This window comes from Eschrichtius robustus, chromosome 20 (assembly GCF_028021215.1).
Source record: "Eschrichtius robustus isolate mEscRob2 chromosome 20, mEscRob2.pri, whole genome shotgun sequence".
NCBI lineage: Eukaryota > Metazoa > Chordata > Mammalia > Artiodactyla > Eschrichtiidae > Eschrichtius > Eschrichtius robustus.
The window spans coordinates 25,172,375-25,186,814 of NC_090843.1; the positions used below are offsets into that span (position 1 = coordinate 25,172,375).

Genomic DNA, 14,440 nt, shown 5'->3' on the forward strand with positions numbered 1-14,440 from the left:
TGACTGACTAGCTCTTCTGACAAGCCTTCTCAGGATGCCGTTAACTTGATGGGGCCTTTAGGATTTAGGATCCATTCCTCAGTTTTTCAAGTAAACTTGTTTCTTCGGTGCACCAGAGTTGACTGGTCTCAGAGAAAAGTGGCTAGCCAAACTCACATTGGGCTGATAGATAAACCAGAATGCCATTTTATTAAGGTACATGGTGAGGGTTTTATTAAGGTACATTGAGAAGCAGTCTTTTCCATGACCTAGAAAATGTGTCTGCTCAGTCCCTTCCCCTCCTAGTGTCAGAGTATTATTAAAAAACTAGGCGCTGTGGTTGAGAATCTGCCTGCCAATGCAGGGGACACAGGTTTGAGCCCTGGTCTGGGAAGATCCCACATGCTGCGGAGCAGCTAAGCCTGTGTGCCGCAACTACTGAGCCCACACTCTAGAGCCCGCGAGCCACAACTACTGAAGCCCACGGGCCCTAGACCCCGTGCTCCACAACAAGAGAAGCCACCGCAATGAGAAGCCTGCACACTGCAACGAAGAGTGGCCCCTGCTCGCCACAACTAAAGAAGGCCCGTGTGCAGCAATGAAGACCCAAAGCAGCCAAAAATAAATAAATAAATAAATTTTAAAAAAAACTAATAACAATAGCTGATGTTTCCTGAGCACTTATTATGTGTTAGGCTCTGCTCTAAGCGTTTTACTTGTATTTAACTCGTTTAATCTTCACAGTAACCTTATGATGGAGGTATTCTTACCTGTGTTTTACAGGTGAGGAGTCTGAGGTACAGGGAGTTTTTTTGAGTATTAATAACTTGCCTGAAAGCATATATTTTGTTCTGTATTCTGATTTTGGTGGTGGTTCCATGTGAATTCTGTAAAAAATTTTGTACACAAAAAGGTAAATTATACTGTATATAAAAATGCTAAATAAATAAATAAATAAATGCATCCAGAGTTCTGTGGATGCTTTTGTATCCTTTTAACGAGATGTGTTTAGAACTTTTTATAATGCCAGAGTCTCATATTAACAAATTTTTCTAAACTTTCTCACCAATTCTTTGACCAACCTGACAAATAAGAAAATGGGTGGATTTAAATTTATCCATCCTCGTCCTGCTTTGGTTATCACTACTTGAAGACAGAGAGGCAAAAAAGGATCTGAAGAGTCTACAGATTATACTGACCCAGTCTTTTTTTCCACCAATAAATTGTGAATGATTTTTCACCATAGATATCTATAGCATTTTTTTAAATAATTGTAAAAAATTTCTTTTTGAATGTTTTCATCTCCTTCAAGTATGGTAGGGATGAAATAAAGGTTATAATTTCATTCTAGAGTAAAGAATGAGGATAACAGTATCTTAATGCCAAGAATAACAAAAATATTCTGAGTTAGCTAAATTAACAACAGTTGGGAAAGTCAAAGTTTATAGACATGAGATATTTTTAGGAGTGATTGGGTTAATTATAAAGTATGTGGCAGTCTTAAAGACACTGAACATGTAATTTCAATTTTTGATAATTTGTTATGCAGCAATGGAAAACTAAGACACCTCCCTTCCTCCACTGGACTGTGCCTTGACTGTTTTGCCTTGTATGGAGTGCGTGCTGATTAAAAACTCATACAGTGGGGGAAAGAAGTAAACTACTGCTTACTTTTGGAAGTAATTTGTATTACATGATCTGACTGGATGAACTTTTCTGGCAAGTATGGGCAGTAACCAATAAATATGCACTTTGGTTATCAGACTGTCTACCAGCCAGTTATGACCCGTTATTTTATGTCACAATAGTTTGCCACTTAACATAGCAGCCCTACTAATAGTTGCTTTAGTTTGTTCGTGACAGTATGTGCAAGCTCAGTGTTAAATTGAGTGTCTTTGGATTTGATTTTTGGTTCAGTTTCAGGTAATCATTTTTCTGTCTTAATCCATTGCCACTTAATACCAATCTCAAGTCCAAGAATCAGATTCTTGTGTGTCTTGGAAACTGTAGATTGTATTGAAGAGCGTAATTGATTCATCTCGGTCTGAGGCCTGCCTCTTTGATTATGTGATTGTAATATTTGTTTTTTTCTGTGGTTTATAATTTTTATTTGAAAACTGTTAACCTAAAATTTTTATCTTCTAATCTGTGGAGTTCATTCTGGTAGATGGGACGTTGAACTCCATTAGGTAGAATTTGCTAGCACCTAGAAGACTTTAATTTTTTTTCAGCTGCAACCAATCTTAAAAGGCCTACAGGTAAGGGTGTTTTTTTGGTTGTTGTTAGTGGTGGAATTTGGGGACCTCCCACATGATTTTCTGATAATGTCATGGGCAGGACCCTTGCCAGGTAACCCTTATATTTGACTTCATTTCCCATTTACTTCAACTGCCCCTCCCTTTCCTAGTTGATGCCTTGTTGGATTATCTGCTCTGAACCCAGTGTCTGGAGTTGGGCCCCATTGATAATTTGTGGTGTAGTCAGAGCAAGGGCTGAGAAGACTTCCCTCATTTTGAAAGATGCTTCTGGCCCTTCGCATAGGACTTGCTGTGTTTGGTGAGTTTTACGTGTAAGTGTATGTAAGGTCGGCTTTGATTTGAGTGCTTCGTGTTGATCCTTAAAACTGTGAAGCTTTTTTTTTTAGTGATCCCCTGATAATAGAAGAAACTGGGGGCAGTTTTCTTAAGAGATTTAGTGTTGGGTGTGGTTGGTTTACTTGGGTGAGGAAAGGAAAGATTATGTGTCGGGAATAATCTCATAGTGGGTGTTCCTAAATTGTGTTTTCCCACTTTTCTTATAAAATTAGAGGGAGCTTCTGCTGAAAACATACTGCATTAGATATACCTCATTTCCCTGGCTCTAAAATTTTTTTTTAAATTTCTTTTTCCACATTTCAGTGTAAGACCAAAGTTGTTGCTCCCTCCCCCCATGGGATGGCATACTACAACTGAAGATGTAAGAAATACTTAAAATAACAAATTATAGAAAAGTAAAATGAGAACTTTTATATATGTTTACTTTGTTTTTAGAAACTCATGTGCTCCTCCTGGAGTTGCCTGATGTTTATATGGTCCTTTGCAAATACTTCCTACTAAACTAAGATGATACTTTCAAAGTGGATAACACTCATTAATTTAATTAACAGTTACTTATTGAGTATCTACTCCATGCTAGACATTATACCAGTTATTTAATTAAAAAATACTTTAAAAATACACCAGGAGTTACTTCTGTGTGCTCTGTTAACACTTATCAACTCTGAGATCATGTACTATTCCATTTAACTTGGGAATAAACAGCTGAATTAATAGGGATCATCTGGCAGTGAAGAAGATAAGGAACTAAATTGATTTTTCAGTGTACCGATATCCATCTCTAGGTGAAAGTGGCCAGATTATATGTGGAGGAATTTAGCCATACATGCTATTAAATCCACATCCTGATCTAAGATAGAACTTGATCTCCTTGGAATTAATAGAATCTGCAGTACAATTTGCTCACTCTCACCTACTCTTTGTGCTTCCTTGTACTCAAAGGTGTGGGAGAATTGAGCAGTCAGTCATGTGGATGGGGAGTATATATTGGTACAACATTTTGTTGAGCAATTTGGCATTATCTATCAAAATAAACAGCGCTTAGACTTGGGCTTGCTGCATTTATGTTCAGATACACCTATTTGCTACATTGTTTGCAGTAGCAAAAACCCAGAAACCACACATCAGGGTACAGTGGAATTCCTTGCCACCTTTAGAAAGATCAAGGTATGTGTGTGCCTCCAAGGAGTATGAGTGTGTGTGTGTGTGTCTGTGTCTGTGTGTGTCTGTTTGCTGGTACATGCCTTTTTTTGGTTTTGTGTGTTTTTTTGCTTGTTTCTGAGGCTACAAAAGAAAACAGTGGTTGTCTTTAGGCTTAGGAAAGAGGGATTTGGGTGTCTGGAAGGTAACTTTTACTTTTCAATTATAGCTTCCTATAACTTTTGAATTATTTATACTGAGTACATATTGCTTTTATTTTTTAAAAAGCATATATGTAGAGAGGCAGATGTAATTTTAACAGTTTTTCCGAGGGGTCATAGAACTTTAGTTCTAGAAGGGAGCTTAGAGAGCCTTGGACAGTTGCCCTCAATTTAAATTTAAGAAAACTTAGATTTAGGAAAGCATCTACAAAGCCTACACTAGAATTCAGATCCCAAAGACAGCAAGAGCTTATGAATATATTGACTTGTTCTGTTCTGTTCTGTTCTAACAGTTTATTTAACTGATGTCCATTTCTCATTGTGAAGAATTGATTTTGAAAGACCCAATAAAATATTGACCTTTGTGAGACAGAGCTTCATGTAACTACCTCGGGCAATAAAGGTAAAGTGGTAGTGTTACTCTTACCTACATTTTGTAACTTTTCCTTAAAAGTGAATTTACTTATGAGTTCTATAAGTTTTTAATATTTGAAATGAATTTGTGTCTAGAGTCCAAAGCTTCCCTTTTTGATTTGAATACTAGCTGACTATCTAGATTTTTAAAACTGATTTTACTGAGTTTTCCATCTAGTTTCCAGGGATGAATAGATGGAGAAATAATTTTTGTGTCTTCTAAATGGCTTCCTATTTAAAGACCAAGTATACTGAAAAGGACGGTAGGGAAATTGTTTAAAGGAGGAAAATTTATATATTGAGGAGGAACTCTCAGTTCTTGAAAATATGAGTTCTTTTAACTATAAGTTGAATCTTTTCCTGGCTCTTCAAGGCCAGAAACATTTTCTCTTAATTCAAACCAAGCAAAGAAATTGGTAGTAGTGAGGCTGGTGGTTTAACATGGGACTGGACATCCAAACTGTATTCAATGAATATTTTTTATGGTTGATTGACTTTAGGGCTCAAGCAATGGAAACACATTTATTAATGCTCAGAGTAGTTGTTGGACTTAGGATAAAAATCTATTTTTTGCTGTGACTCTACTAGTAATATAGGTGGGAAAAACTTAGTCTTCCAAAATTTAAATAATCCATAAGCCTCTCCCAAAATGGGACCTCTATTTGATAATAATTTGATTCAGCTAATAAGATGACTTGTTGCTTTGAAGGAAAGGGTTTTCAGGAAATAGAGTAAAAGAGCCTTTTTACATCTTGAGGATCAGAGTCAAATCTGTGCAGCTTTAATCAGTTAAGGTTTGGTTGAATTGAAAGGAAGAAGAGGTTACAGAGGACCAAGAACAAATAGAGTGGCAAATTTATCTTTGTAACCTCACATCCTTGGGGAGGAATCCAGTTTCTATAGCCACTTTAATTCTGTTGCGAATGTAGACTGAGCAGTAGAATTGGGTATCCTGACAGTTGACTTAATTTGAACAGTCGCATTAGGTAAGACTGGAAAACAATCTGTAAAACATTTTACTGGATGTTCATTAAATCCTTTTATATCCCTAGAATATTTTGCTAATTCCTTTATTCACCAGATGTTTATGAAGCACCTTCTATGTGCCAGGCACAATACAGGATTATCTGGGTACAAGTCCCTTGCCCTCAAAGAGTATTCAGGCTAATAGCAGAGAACTCCCTTCACTTTACTCAGATCACTTCAGTCTTTTACTCCTGAAGAATTAAGTAGCATTAGCAAGTTTTCTTGGTTTTTTACTGTCACCCAAAAGGCATTCGTTACAATTTTTGTTATTATTTATATCTCCATCTCCAAACATGCTTTTACGTCTACCTTTTATTTTTCTACCTGTAAGCCAGTTTCCCATCTCAGAAAACAGATCTCAGCTCCCAGTCCCATTATGATCAGTTGTTTTCCTTAATTGATAGAAAATAAACTATGTACTACAGAATAAGGCTTAGTGGTCAGAAAAACTAGTGATTTCTTCAAGGCAAGACAGAGTCTACAGGCTTGATATTATAATTTTTAAAAAGAGAAGCTAAGTGGATACAATAAGAAAAGTTTCAAAGATCAAGGATGGCTTCGTTAAAAATTTTTACACCCAAAAGAAGAAAGAAAGTTTAATCAAGTTTCTGTTGGACCCAAACAAGAAAAAGACCAGGGGCTGCTTCTGACTTTGAACTGGGCGTTATCTCAGCAGAGCCCCCACTGTCTAGGTTCTGGTTTTCAGACTTGCGGGACCAGAATGTCAGTATTATAAGTGCACTCAGAAGATGATCAGGCTCTATAAACTGTAGACAGTGTAGAGGATTAATTCACACAAAACAAATCCATGGAAGAGTAGGGATGGGGCTGCTACTTTTGGCTGTGGTCACAGAAGGCCTTTTTTATTTCTAATTTTTTTAAAAAAATATTTATTTATTTTGGCTGTGCTGGGTCTTAGTTGCGGCACGAGGGATCTTCGCTGCGGCATGAGGACTTCTTAGTTGCGGCATGCATGAGGGATCTAGTTCCCTGACCAGGGATCGAACCTGGGCCCTCTGCATTGGGAGCACGGAGTCTTATCCACTAGACCACCAGGGAAGTCCCCAGAAGGCCTTTTTTAAAAGAGATGACTGTTGAGCTAAACATAAATAACAAGAAGCAAGTAATGTGAATAACTAGGAGAAGGGTCTTCCAGGCTGAGGGAAGATAGCACTAAGGCCCTGAGATGGAAACACGCTTGGCTTATTTATAGAAAGAAGGCCAGTCAGTGTGTTTGGAGTGAGGGATAGGTGATAAATTTGGCATAATGGGCCAGTTTTTATAGGACCCTATAGGGTCAGGTAAAGAGACTGAATTTTATTCTAAGTGTGGTTAAATGGAAGAGGGACATGATCTGATTTACCTTTTTAAAGTTCATTGTGGCTACTGTGTGGCAGATAGATTGTGCTACAGAGGAAGCTGGAAGATCAGTTAGACACCAGTTAACACTGGTTCAGATGAGAGAAAACTGCACAGAAATGGGTAAAATTTGGGATGGATAAATGTGGACTGTATTAGGAAGCCGGACAGCTGACAGGACTTGCTGATAGTTGGGATATGAGAACATAGGGGTTTTGGCTTGAGCAACTGGATAGAAGATGGTGCCATTTAGTATTTTAGTCATGTTCGACTTTTCAAATGAATATAATTAAGGAATGATAGAAATTGTGCTTTTTAATTCTGTAAGCTTGTGGAAAAGGAGAGAGAGATCTCCTGGGGAAAAGACACTGGTTTTTTGTAAACTCAGACTAGAAAATACTCTGGCATGTTAGAAAAGTAGACATTTTATTTTTAAAAATTAATGACGATTAGGTGCTAAAATATGGAAAGTCCTTAAAAAAGTATGAGGACATATGATTTGTTCCCAGAGTCTAGTCTTGAAAGTAGGCATGAGCCTATCAACAGTTTGCCCAGGTGTCATTAATAATTGTGCTCAGAATTTGTTAGAACAAAAGAGCATAGTTTTCAACAGAGTTGCCACTTGAAAACAAAATCAGAATTGAAAGCTAGGGTATATAGATGTATCTTCTATCGGGTATTTTTCCAGTTCCTCCGTGTTGAATAATAACCGCATCTAAGAATCACCTAGTCACAGGAATTAAAGTATTGGATTAGAAGTTGAAAGACTTCAGTCTTAACTGAGCCCCCTTAATAGCCATGTAACCATGGTAGATTGTAACCTCTGAGCTTCTGTTTCCTTATTTGTAAAATACTTGCCCTGCACGCCTCACAGAGCTGTTAATAAATCCCAAATAAGATCATGAATGTCACAGTACTTTGAAGATGAAGTGTTGAATACTGCTTGTGAGGGAATGGTTATATAGCTTAAAGCATTTACCACAAAAGGACCTTAGAAGTCCTTTTAAAGAAGATAAGGAAGTGCTTGCTTTGGCAGCACGTGTGCTAAAATTTGAATGATACAGAGAAAATTAGCATGGCCAATAAATAAAAGAAGAAAAAGACAAGGAAGATGGGGGCGGGAGTGCTCCGGTTGTATCTCTACTGTGAATCTTGAGGTTATGGTTTCCGTTAGGCTGTAGTACTCAACTGTACAGACCTAGTCTCAGTGGCCTTATAATTCTTAACCAAAGTGACTTGTGAAACAGAGGACCCTAGATAAATTTCAATGCTATGAGGATGATAAAATGTAAGTTTGGTTTTGCTCTCTTATTTGGTAGTTAGAACTTTATTCCTAGCCATAATGAAAATGCAAGGCAGCAAAATATGGTTAGTATTTTTTACTTTTAAGTTCTTTTCCCTTTATTTGCTCTTGGGCTATGGAGAGGCATTTTGTTTGATTTACTTGGAGTATCTTTTCCTTAAGAAGGGAAAAGTATAAACATGCCAGAGGCTTGCTAGCAGTTGAAAGCAACTGTTGGTCAGCCAGAGAAAAGAAGGCAAAAAACAGGTTGGGGAATGGAAAAAGTGAAGCAAGAGGGAGGAAAAACAGATTTGAAAGAGGAGAAAAAGCATTTAAATCATTTCCAAAAGTCTCAAGTTTTCTTTTTAAAAATCTGTCTTTGAGTTTAGGTACTATACTTGGAGGTGATTGAAGGAGGGGTTGGTTCTTAGAGGAGAGTGAGTAAAATTAGGGAGAGTGGGAGGACAGGTGTTCAGGTTAGAGGTAGATGATGGGGAGGAAGGAGAAGGTGCTCTGTGGAAACATGGTTCCTTGTGAGGATTGACAGTCTCTGAGGATATACTGGGTTAGGATGAGTGTTATTCTTATTTAAAATGTACTTTCTTACTGAAGTATATAATGTCAGTCTCTTTACTCCCTCTGCTTAAGTAACCCCGGTGCTGTGTTCCCATCAGCTGGGGAAAATATTTCACCAAGAGCTATATTTTTTATTATTGAGAAGATCTGGACTGAATTTATTGGCTTTTTTGGTTTGATTCAGACTACTGTGATGTCAACTTTTTAAAGCTTTTCTAATCTACTTTTCCCTCTAAATTCATTGTTTTTGGGGACTTACCTGGTGGTCCAGTGGTTGAGAGTCCGCTTTCCAGTGCAGGGGACCGGGGGTTCGATCCCTGGTCGGGGAACTAAGATCCCACATGCCCAGGGGCAACTAAGCCGTGCGTACGCTCTGGAGCCTGTGCGCCGCAACTAGAGAGAAGCCCATGTGCCACAACGAAAGATCCCGCGCCACAACGAAGATCCCGCATGCTGCAACTAAGACCCGACGCAGCCAAATAATAAATAAATATTTTTAAAAAAAGAAAAAGAAAGCCAAACAAAAAGTAGAGAGATTGTGAGACCTTCAGCTGAAGTCCTCTTTATTCACTTTCTCAGTTCTTTTTCCCACCTCACTCCCCAGAGACAATCTATGACCATAAATTTAGTGTGCATCCTGTGCAGAGTGTGTGTGTGAATGTATAAATAAATTCTATTGCAGTCATTTTTTTCATTTATTCTTGTTTTTCAAGATCTATCCATCTGGATACATGTAGATCTAGGTCCCTCATTTCAGCTGTTTCATTTTTTTATTTCTCTGTATGAATATTTCACAGTTTTCCCAAACCCCTTTGATGGATATTTAAATTGTTTCCATTTTTTTTGCCATTACAGACAGAACTTCAGTGAACAACCACCTCATATGATTTTTTCCTCCTCCTTCTTCCTTGTTATTGCTTGGGTGGTTTGATTTTTGTCCTAAATATCTTATTTGAATTCTCCCATTTGGTTTACCACTTTGATATTTACAATCATCATTTGAAGGAGAGGAAGGGATGAGGGAAACCTTCTCTAACTTGAAATGCCAGTTTTCTTTTACTGAGGCCAGAGGCTCTGAAATGTTCTTTTCCTGTGGATTCTTTTTGGACTCTGATAAATTTGTCAGCCTTTGCATTTAACATTTTATATTTTTATTGTCTCATATTCCAATAGCTGATTTTCATAAACCTCAGTAACTACTCACGTTTTCCCTTTCTCCGTTATATGTTTTCTTTCATTACTTTTTAACTCCTAGAATACTTCCCACTCATTAAATGTAGGACTAGTATTTAGTTGGTTGATCGCCAACCTAGTTCATTCAATTCTTGTCTTACAAATTCATCATGATCCAAATGTAGCTGATATTTATGAAAGAGTTTCTTGGAGCATTCTTAGCCAAATTAGACATTTTTAAAATGTAAGCCTTTACCTTAGATTAGAATTATTACAGATAAATTTTGTTCAGGGACCATATGTTTCAATGACCAATGATTTTCTTTTCTTTTTTTTTTTTTTGGCTGTGTTGGGTCTTCGTTGCTGAACGCGGGCTTTCTCTAGTTGTGACGAGCAGGGGCTACTCTTCGTTGCGGTGCGCGGGCTTCTCATTGTGGTGGCTTCTCTTGTTGTGGAGCACGGGCACTAGGCGCGTGGGCTTCAGTAGTTGTGGCTCATGTGCTCTAGAGCGCAGGCTCAGTAGTTTGCACACGGGCTTAGTTGCTCTGCCGCATGTGGGATCTTCCCGGACCAGGGCTCGAACCTGTGTCCCCTGCTTTGACAGGTGGATTCTTAACCACTGTACCACCAGGGAAGTCCCGGTTTTCATTTATATTTTTTTTCTGGAGTCTTTAATCCACTCTACTTTAGTCATTATTGTGAGGTTGGGTGTATTTTTAAAATTTATTTATTTTATTTATTTACTTATTTATTGGCTGCGTTGGGTCTTCGTTGCTGTGTGCGGACTTTCTCTGGTTGCGGCGAGCGGGGGCTACTCTTCGTTGTGGTGCACGGGCTTCTCATCGCGGTGGCTTTTCTTGTTGCGGAGGACGGGCTTCAGTAGTTGTGGCACGCAGGCTCAGTAGTTGTGGCTCACGGGCTCTAGAGCGCGGGCTCAGTAATTGTGGCACACGGGCTTAGTTGCTCCACAGCATGTGGGATCTTCCCGGACCAGGTATCGAACCCGTGTTCCCTGCACAGGCAGGCAGATTCTTAACCACTGAGCCACCAGGGAAGTCCCAGGGTGTATTTTTAATTTTTATGTTCAAGGGTTTTTGTTTTTTTTTTCCCACTTTAAAGGTGGATCCTGTTCAGAGCTTTGAGCACTTGGAATGTTAAAGTGTTACAAGTGAAAACCGTTGCTCTTCTCTAATAATACACCTCGCCAGCTGAAGTGTTTGAGTAGGACTTCCTTTCTTGAATATATAAACTATCTTTAAGAATTAATGTGCTAAGTATTTTTAAAAGTAATTGATAAGACCTTAAAATGGAAGTCTTAGTAATAAATATAACTGTAGAATATCAGGTGCCTGTGTATTTTCTTTCAGATTTGTTTATGTCCTAGGATATGGTTCATGTCACAAGTTATTGTGGTTGGAAAGTAACCTTCGGATCTAGGCTTATTCTGCCTTTATTTTAGGTGAAGTATTCCACCAAAAGTATAAGCTCTATCTGTATACTCAGAAGTATCTGTAGTCACTCAGTAGGCAGTGAATTGTTCAGTGAATTTTCTTCCTTATGTTGTAATCACTAAGTTTGAATGGAGTTCTTTACCTGTTCTTTATCCTGTCAATCCCATGTTTTATGCTGCAGAGAAATGTTCCTATTTTAAATCTTTCTTTAGAATGAAAGTATGTTCTTATGTGGAATACTAACACCATGGAGTTTTGTTTTCCCTTCCACTCTGGAAACTCTGCTGTAAAAAGTTTTAGTTCCTAAGTCAAAAATAATTTTTTCTTTTAACTGTAGTCACTGTCTTGGGATATTTCATCTGGATACATAACAGAAGACTTTACTGTTTCTGTGGGCATCAAAATATAATATAAAGAACCTTCTTCTTGAAATTATATTTTGTTTGCATAATTCTTTATTTAGCACACCTTTCTTCCTGACTTTAAAGAAAATATGCTCATTAAAAAAAAAACTTTAAAATAGTGAAAAGTATAACTAAAGGAAGCAATCACTCAGTCTTCGTTGCTACATCTTGTTGAGTAATTCCCTTAGTGGTTATGGCGGCGCACACCCACACCAGCAGTACAGGAGAGCTCTTGTCTTTTGTCTCTCTGGGCTCTCCCAGCATTGCTGTCATTAAAAGATGCACTGCATATTTGTTTTAGGGGAAAATACAATTTAGTTTGTATCAACTTTTTATAAGTCTTACCTGTGACTCAGTACTAATAAGAGCATAAATCTGAAACTTGTTAGTAAAACAAACTTTGTTAATAAATTTGACTTACAGAGAAGGGAAGCCTTTTTTTCAAATGTATAAAGTTATTGTCTAAGCTTTCTAGGATGGAAATCCTAAAGAAGAGGAGATTAATTCAGTCATTTTATTAAATAAGTATTTGTTTCTGATCTTCCACTTGCCAGACATTGTCTGGGTACAGCAACAAAACAGACAAGAGTCTGCCTTCTTACATCTCAGGTAAAGTGTGGTAAATGACTTTGTGTGCTATAGAAAAAAATGAAGCAATGCAGGAGAAATAGGATTATGGCTGGGGGGGAGGGGATGACATGTTTAAGGGTGTCAGGGAAGGCCTCACAGAGATGGTGGTTATTAGGGGAAGCCCCAACAATGGAGAGGGAGTGTGCCAAGAGAATATCTAGGGGAAGAGTTATCCAGGTAGAAAAAAGGGCAAGTGCAAAGCCCTAAGGCAGGAATGAGCCTATTCTGTCTGAGGAACAGCAGCAGAGAAGGCCAGTGTGGCTGGAACACAGTGAACTCCGGAGAACATAATTGGAGATGAGGCCAGAGAGGTAATGAGGTCCAGATGGTGCAGGGCCTTTTCAGTTATTGTAAGGACTTTGGCTTTTACTCAGAGTGAGATGGAAATCATTGGAGGTTCCATCAGAGGACATGATTAAACTAAAAAGGTAATACCAAAAAATACTTGTGTCCTGGCTTTGCTTTTTCAGAAGCTTTGTTTGTTTCTTATAATAATTTGGATATTAACTAATGGCTCCTGGTGAGTAGTCATACATAGATTTAAACATTTGTGTCAGTACCGAAGATTTCCCAGGAATACAGCTCTTAGGTATTGCATTTGAATTCAGAGAAAGAAAGTATAATAGGAAAGCCTGTCTATAGATATTCATTCCTGGGTGGCCCTGCTTTTATTACTGAGTTCTCATCCTGAACTGTCTTGAAAAAAAAATCAAGGGTATATTCTGTGCAAGACACTATATTCACCCTTAGACGTTGGAGGAGATATATACATACACATACATACACACACATATACTCTATTGGGTAATTTTATTGCATATTTGAATGCATTTTAAATTATGATTTTATTTTAATGCATTTTTATTTTGAAATATAACCCATAGAAAAATACACAAAACATAACTGTATAGTTTAAAGTTTAATTATAAAAAGCAAGTACTTATATAACCACCAATTAGACCTAGAAATATACCATTGCCAGCACCCAGAAGAAGCTTGCTGTGTTGTGTGTTCCTTCTAGATCATAACCCATACCCAGGTGTCACTAATCTGACATTTGTGATAGTAGTTTCCTTTCCTTTGTGATTTTACCACCTAGGATTCATTGCAAACCAATATAATTTAGTTTTGTCTGGTTTTGAACTTTATATACATTAAATGGAATAATACTATATGTGTTCTTTTATGTCTTCTTTCAGAACCTAACTATATGTTTGTAAAGTTCATCCATGTTGTTATGTAGAACTGTAATTTCATTGCCATGTAGCACCCTGTCATGAGTATACCCCAATTTGTGTATCCATTCTACTGTTGATGTTTTGGCTGTTAGGAACACTGCTGCTGTACATGTTCTTATTTATGTGCGCTGACGGACATGTGCAGGACTTTCTCTGGGCCATATTTGGGGGTAGAATTGTTTAGTTTTTAACAAACTAAACAATGGATCTTTAATTTTTCTTTTTTTTAACATTTTTTAAAATTTTATTTATTTATTTTTGGCTGCGTTGGGTCTTCACTCGTGCGCTCAGGCTTTCTCTAGTTGCGGCGAGCGGGCTTCTCATTGCGGTGGCTTCTCTTGTTGCGGAGCACAGGCCCTAGGTCGTGCGGGCTTCAGTAGTTGTGGCACGCAGGCTCAGTAGTTGTAGCACACGGGCTTAGTTGCTCCGCGGCATGTGGGATCTTCCCGGACCAGGGATCGAACCCCTGTCCCCTGCATTGGCAGGTGGACACTTAATCACTGTACCACCAGGGAAGTCCCGATCTTTAGTTTTATTAGATAAGAAAAAACTGTTTTTCAGCGTGGTTGTACTAATTTGTCTTCCTACCAACAGTGTGAAAGTGTTCCTGTTCCTCCCAGTCCTTATCAGTATTGTCAGACTCTAAATTTTGCCAATCCACTAGGCCTAAAAGTGTTCATTCTAGCAAATTAACTGAGAAACCAAAACCTTAAACACAGTTGGTGTGCAGTAAATATCTGTTAAATGAATTCGGCCTGACTCTTGCTACTCTAAATCTTCTGATCATGACTTGTCCTGTTTTAGAGTCAATAGTTTAGTACAGTTTTTGGTGAGGGCTCATTCCATTACTGACAGTAACTAGACTTGGTTAACCAAAGTAAGAGGAGCTTATTTGTACCACTGTACCAGTTAAAGATAGCATTTACATTTTCAGGAAAAGACTCTGTTTTTGT

At 38.0% G+C, this 14,440-nt stretch overlaps 1 protein-coding gene and 1 non-coding gene across 4 annotated transcripts in view; both read left to right on the top strand.

Annotated features, from left to right (window-relative positions):
• Nucleotides 1-14,440, top strand: part of SPOP (speckle type BTB/POZ protein) — a 66,541-nt gene that overhangs the window by 18,232 nt on the left and 33,869 nt on the right. The window contains exons 2-3 of one of the 3 annotated variants that reach the window (XM_068530413.1): nt 2,387-2,535; nt 4,228-4,337. The exons of 1 other annotated variant lie outside the window; for it this stretch is intronic. The gene's annotated coding sequence lies outside the window, so the exon portion shown is untranslated. The remainder of the gene's footprint in view (nt 1-2,386; nt 2,536-4,227; nt 4,338-14,440) is intronic. One more of the 3 variants, XM_068530412.1, reaches the window with a different exon arrangement.
• On the top strand, nt 7,754-7,861 carry LOC137755724 (U6 spliceosomal RNA). Its single transcript, XR_011072107.1, has one exon. It is a non-coding gene; the product is annotated as a U6 spliceosomal RNA (small nuclear RNA).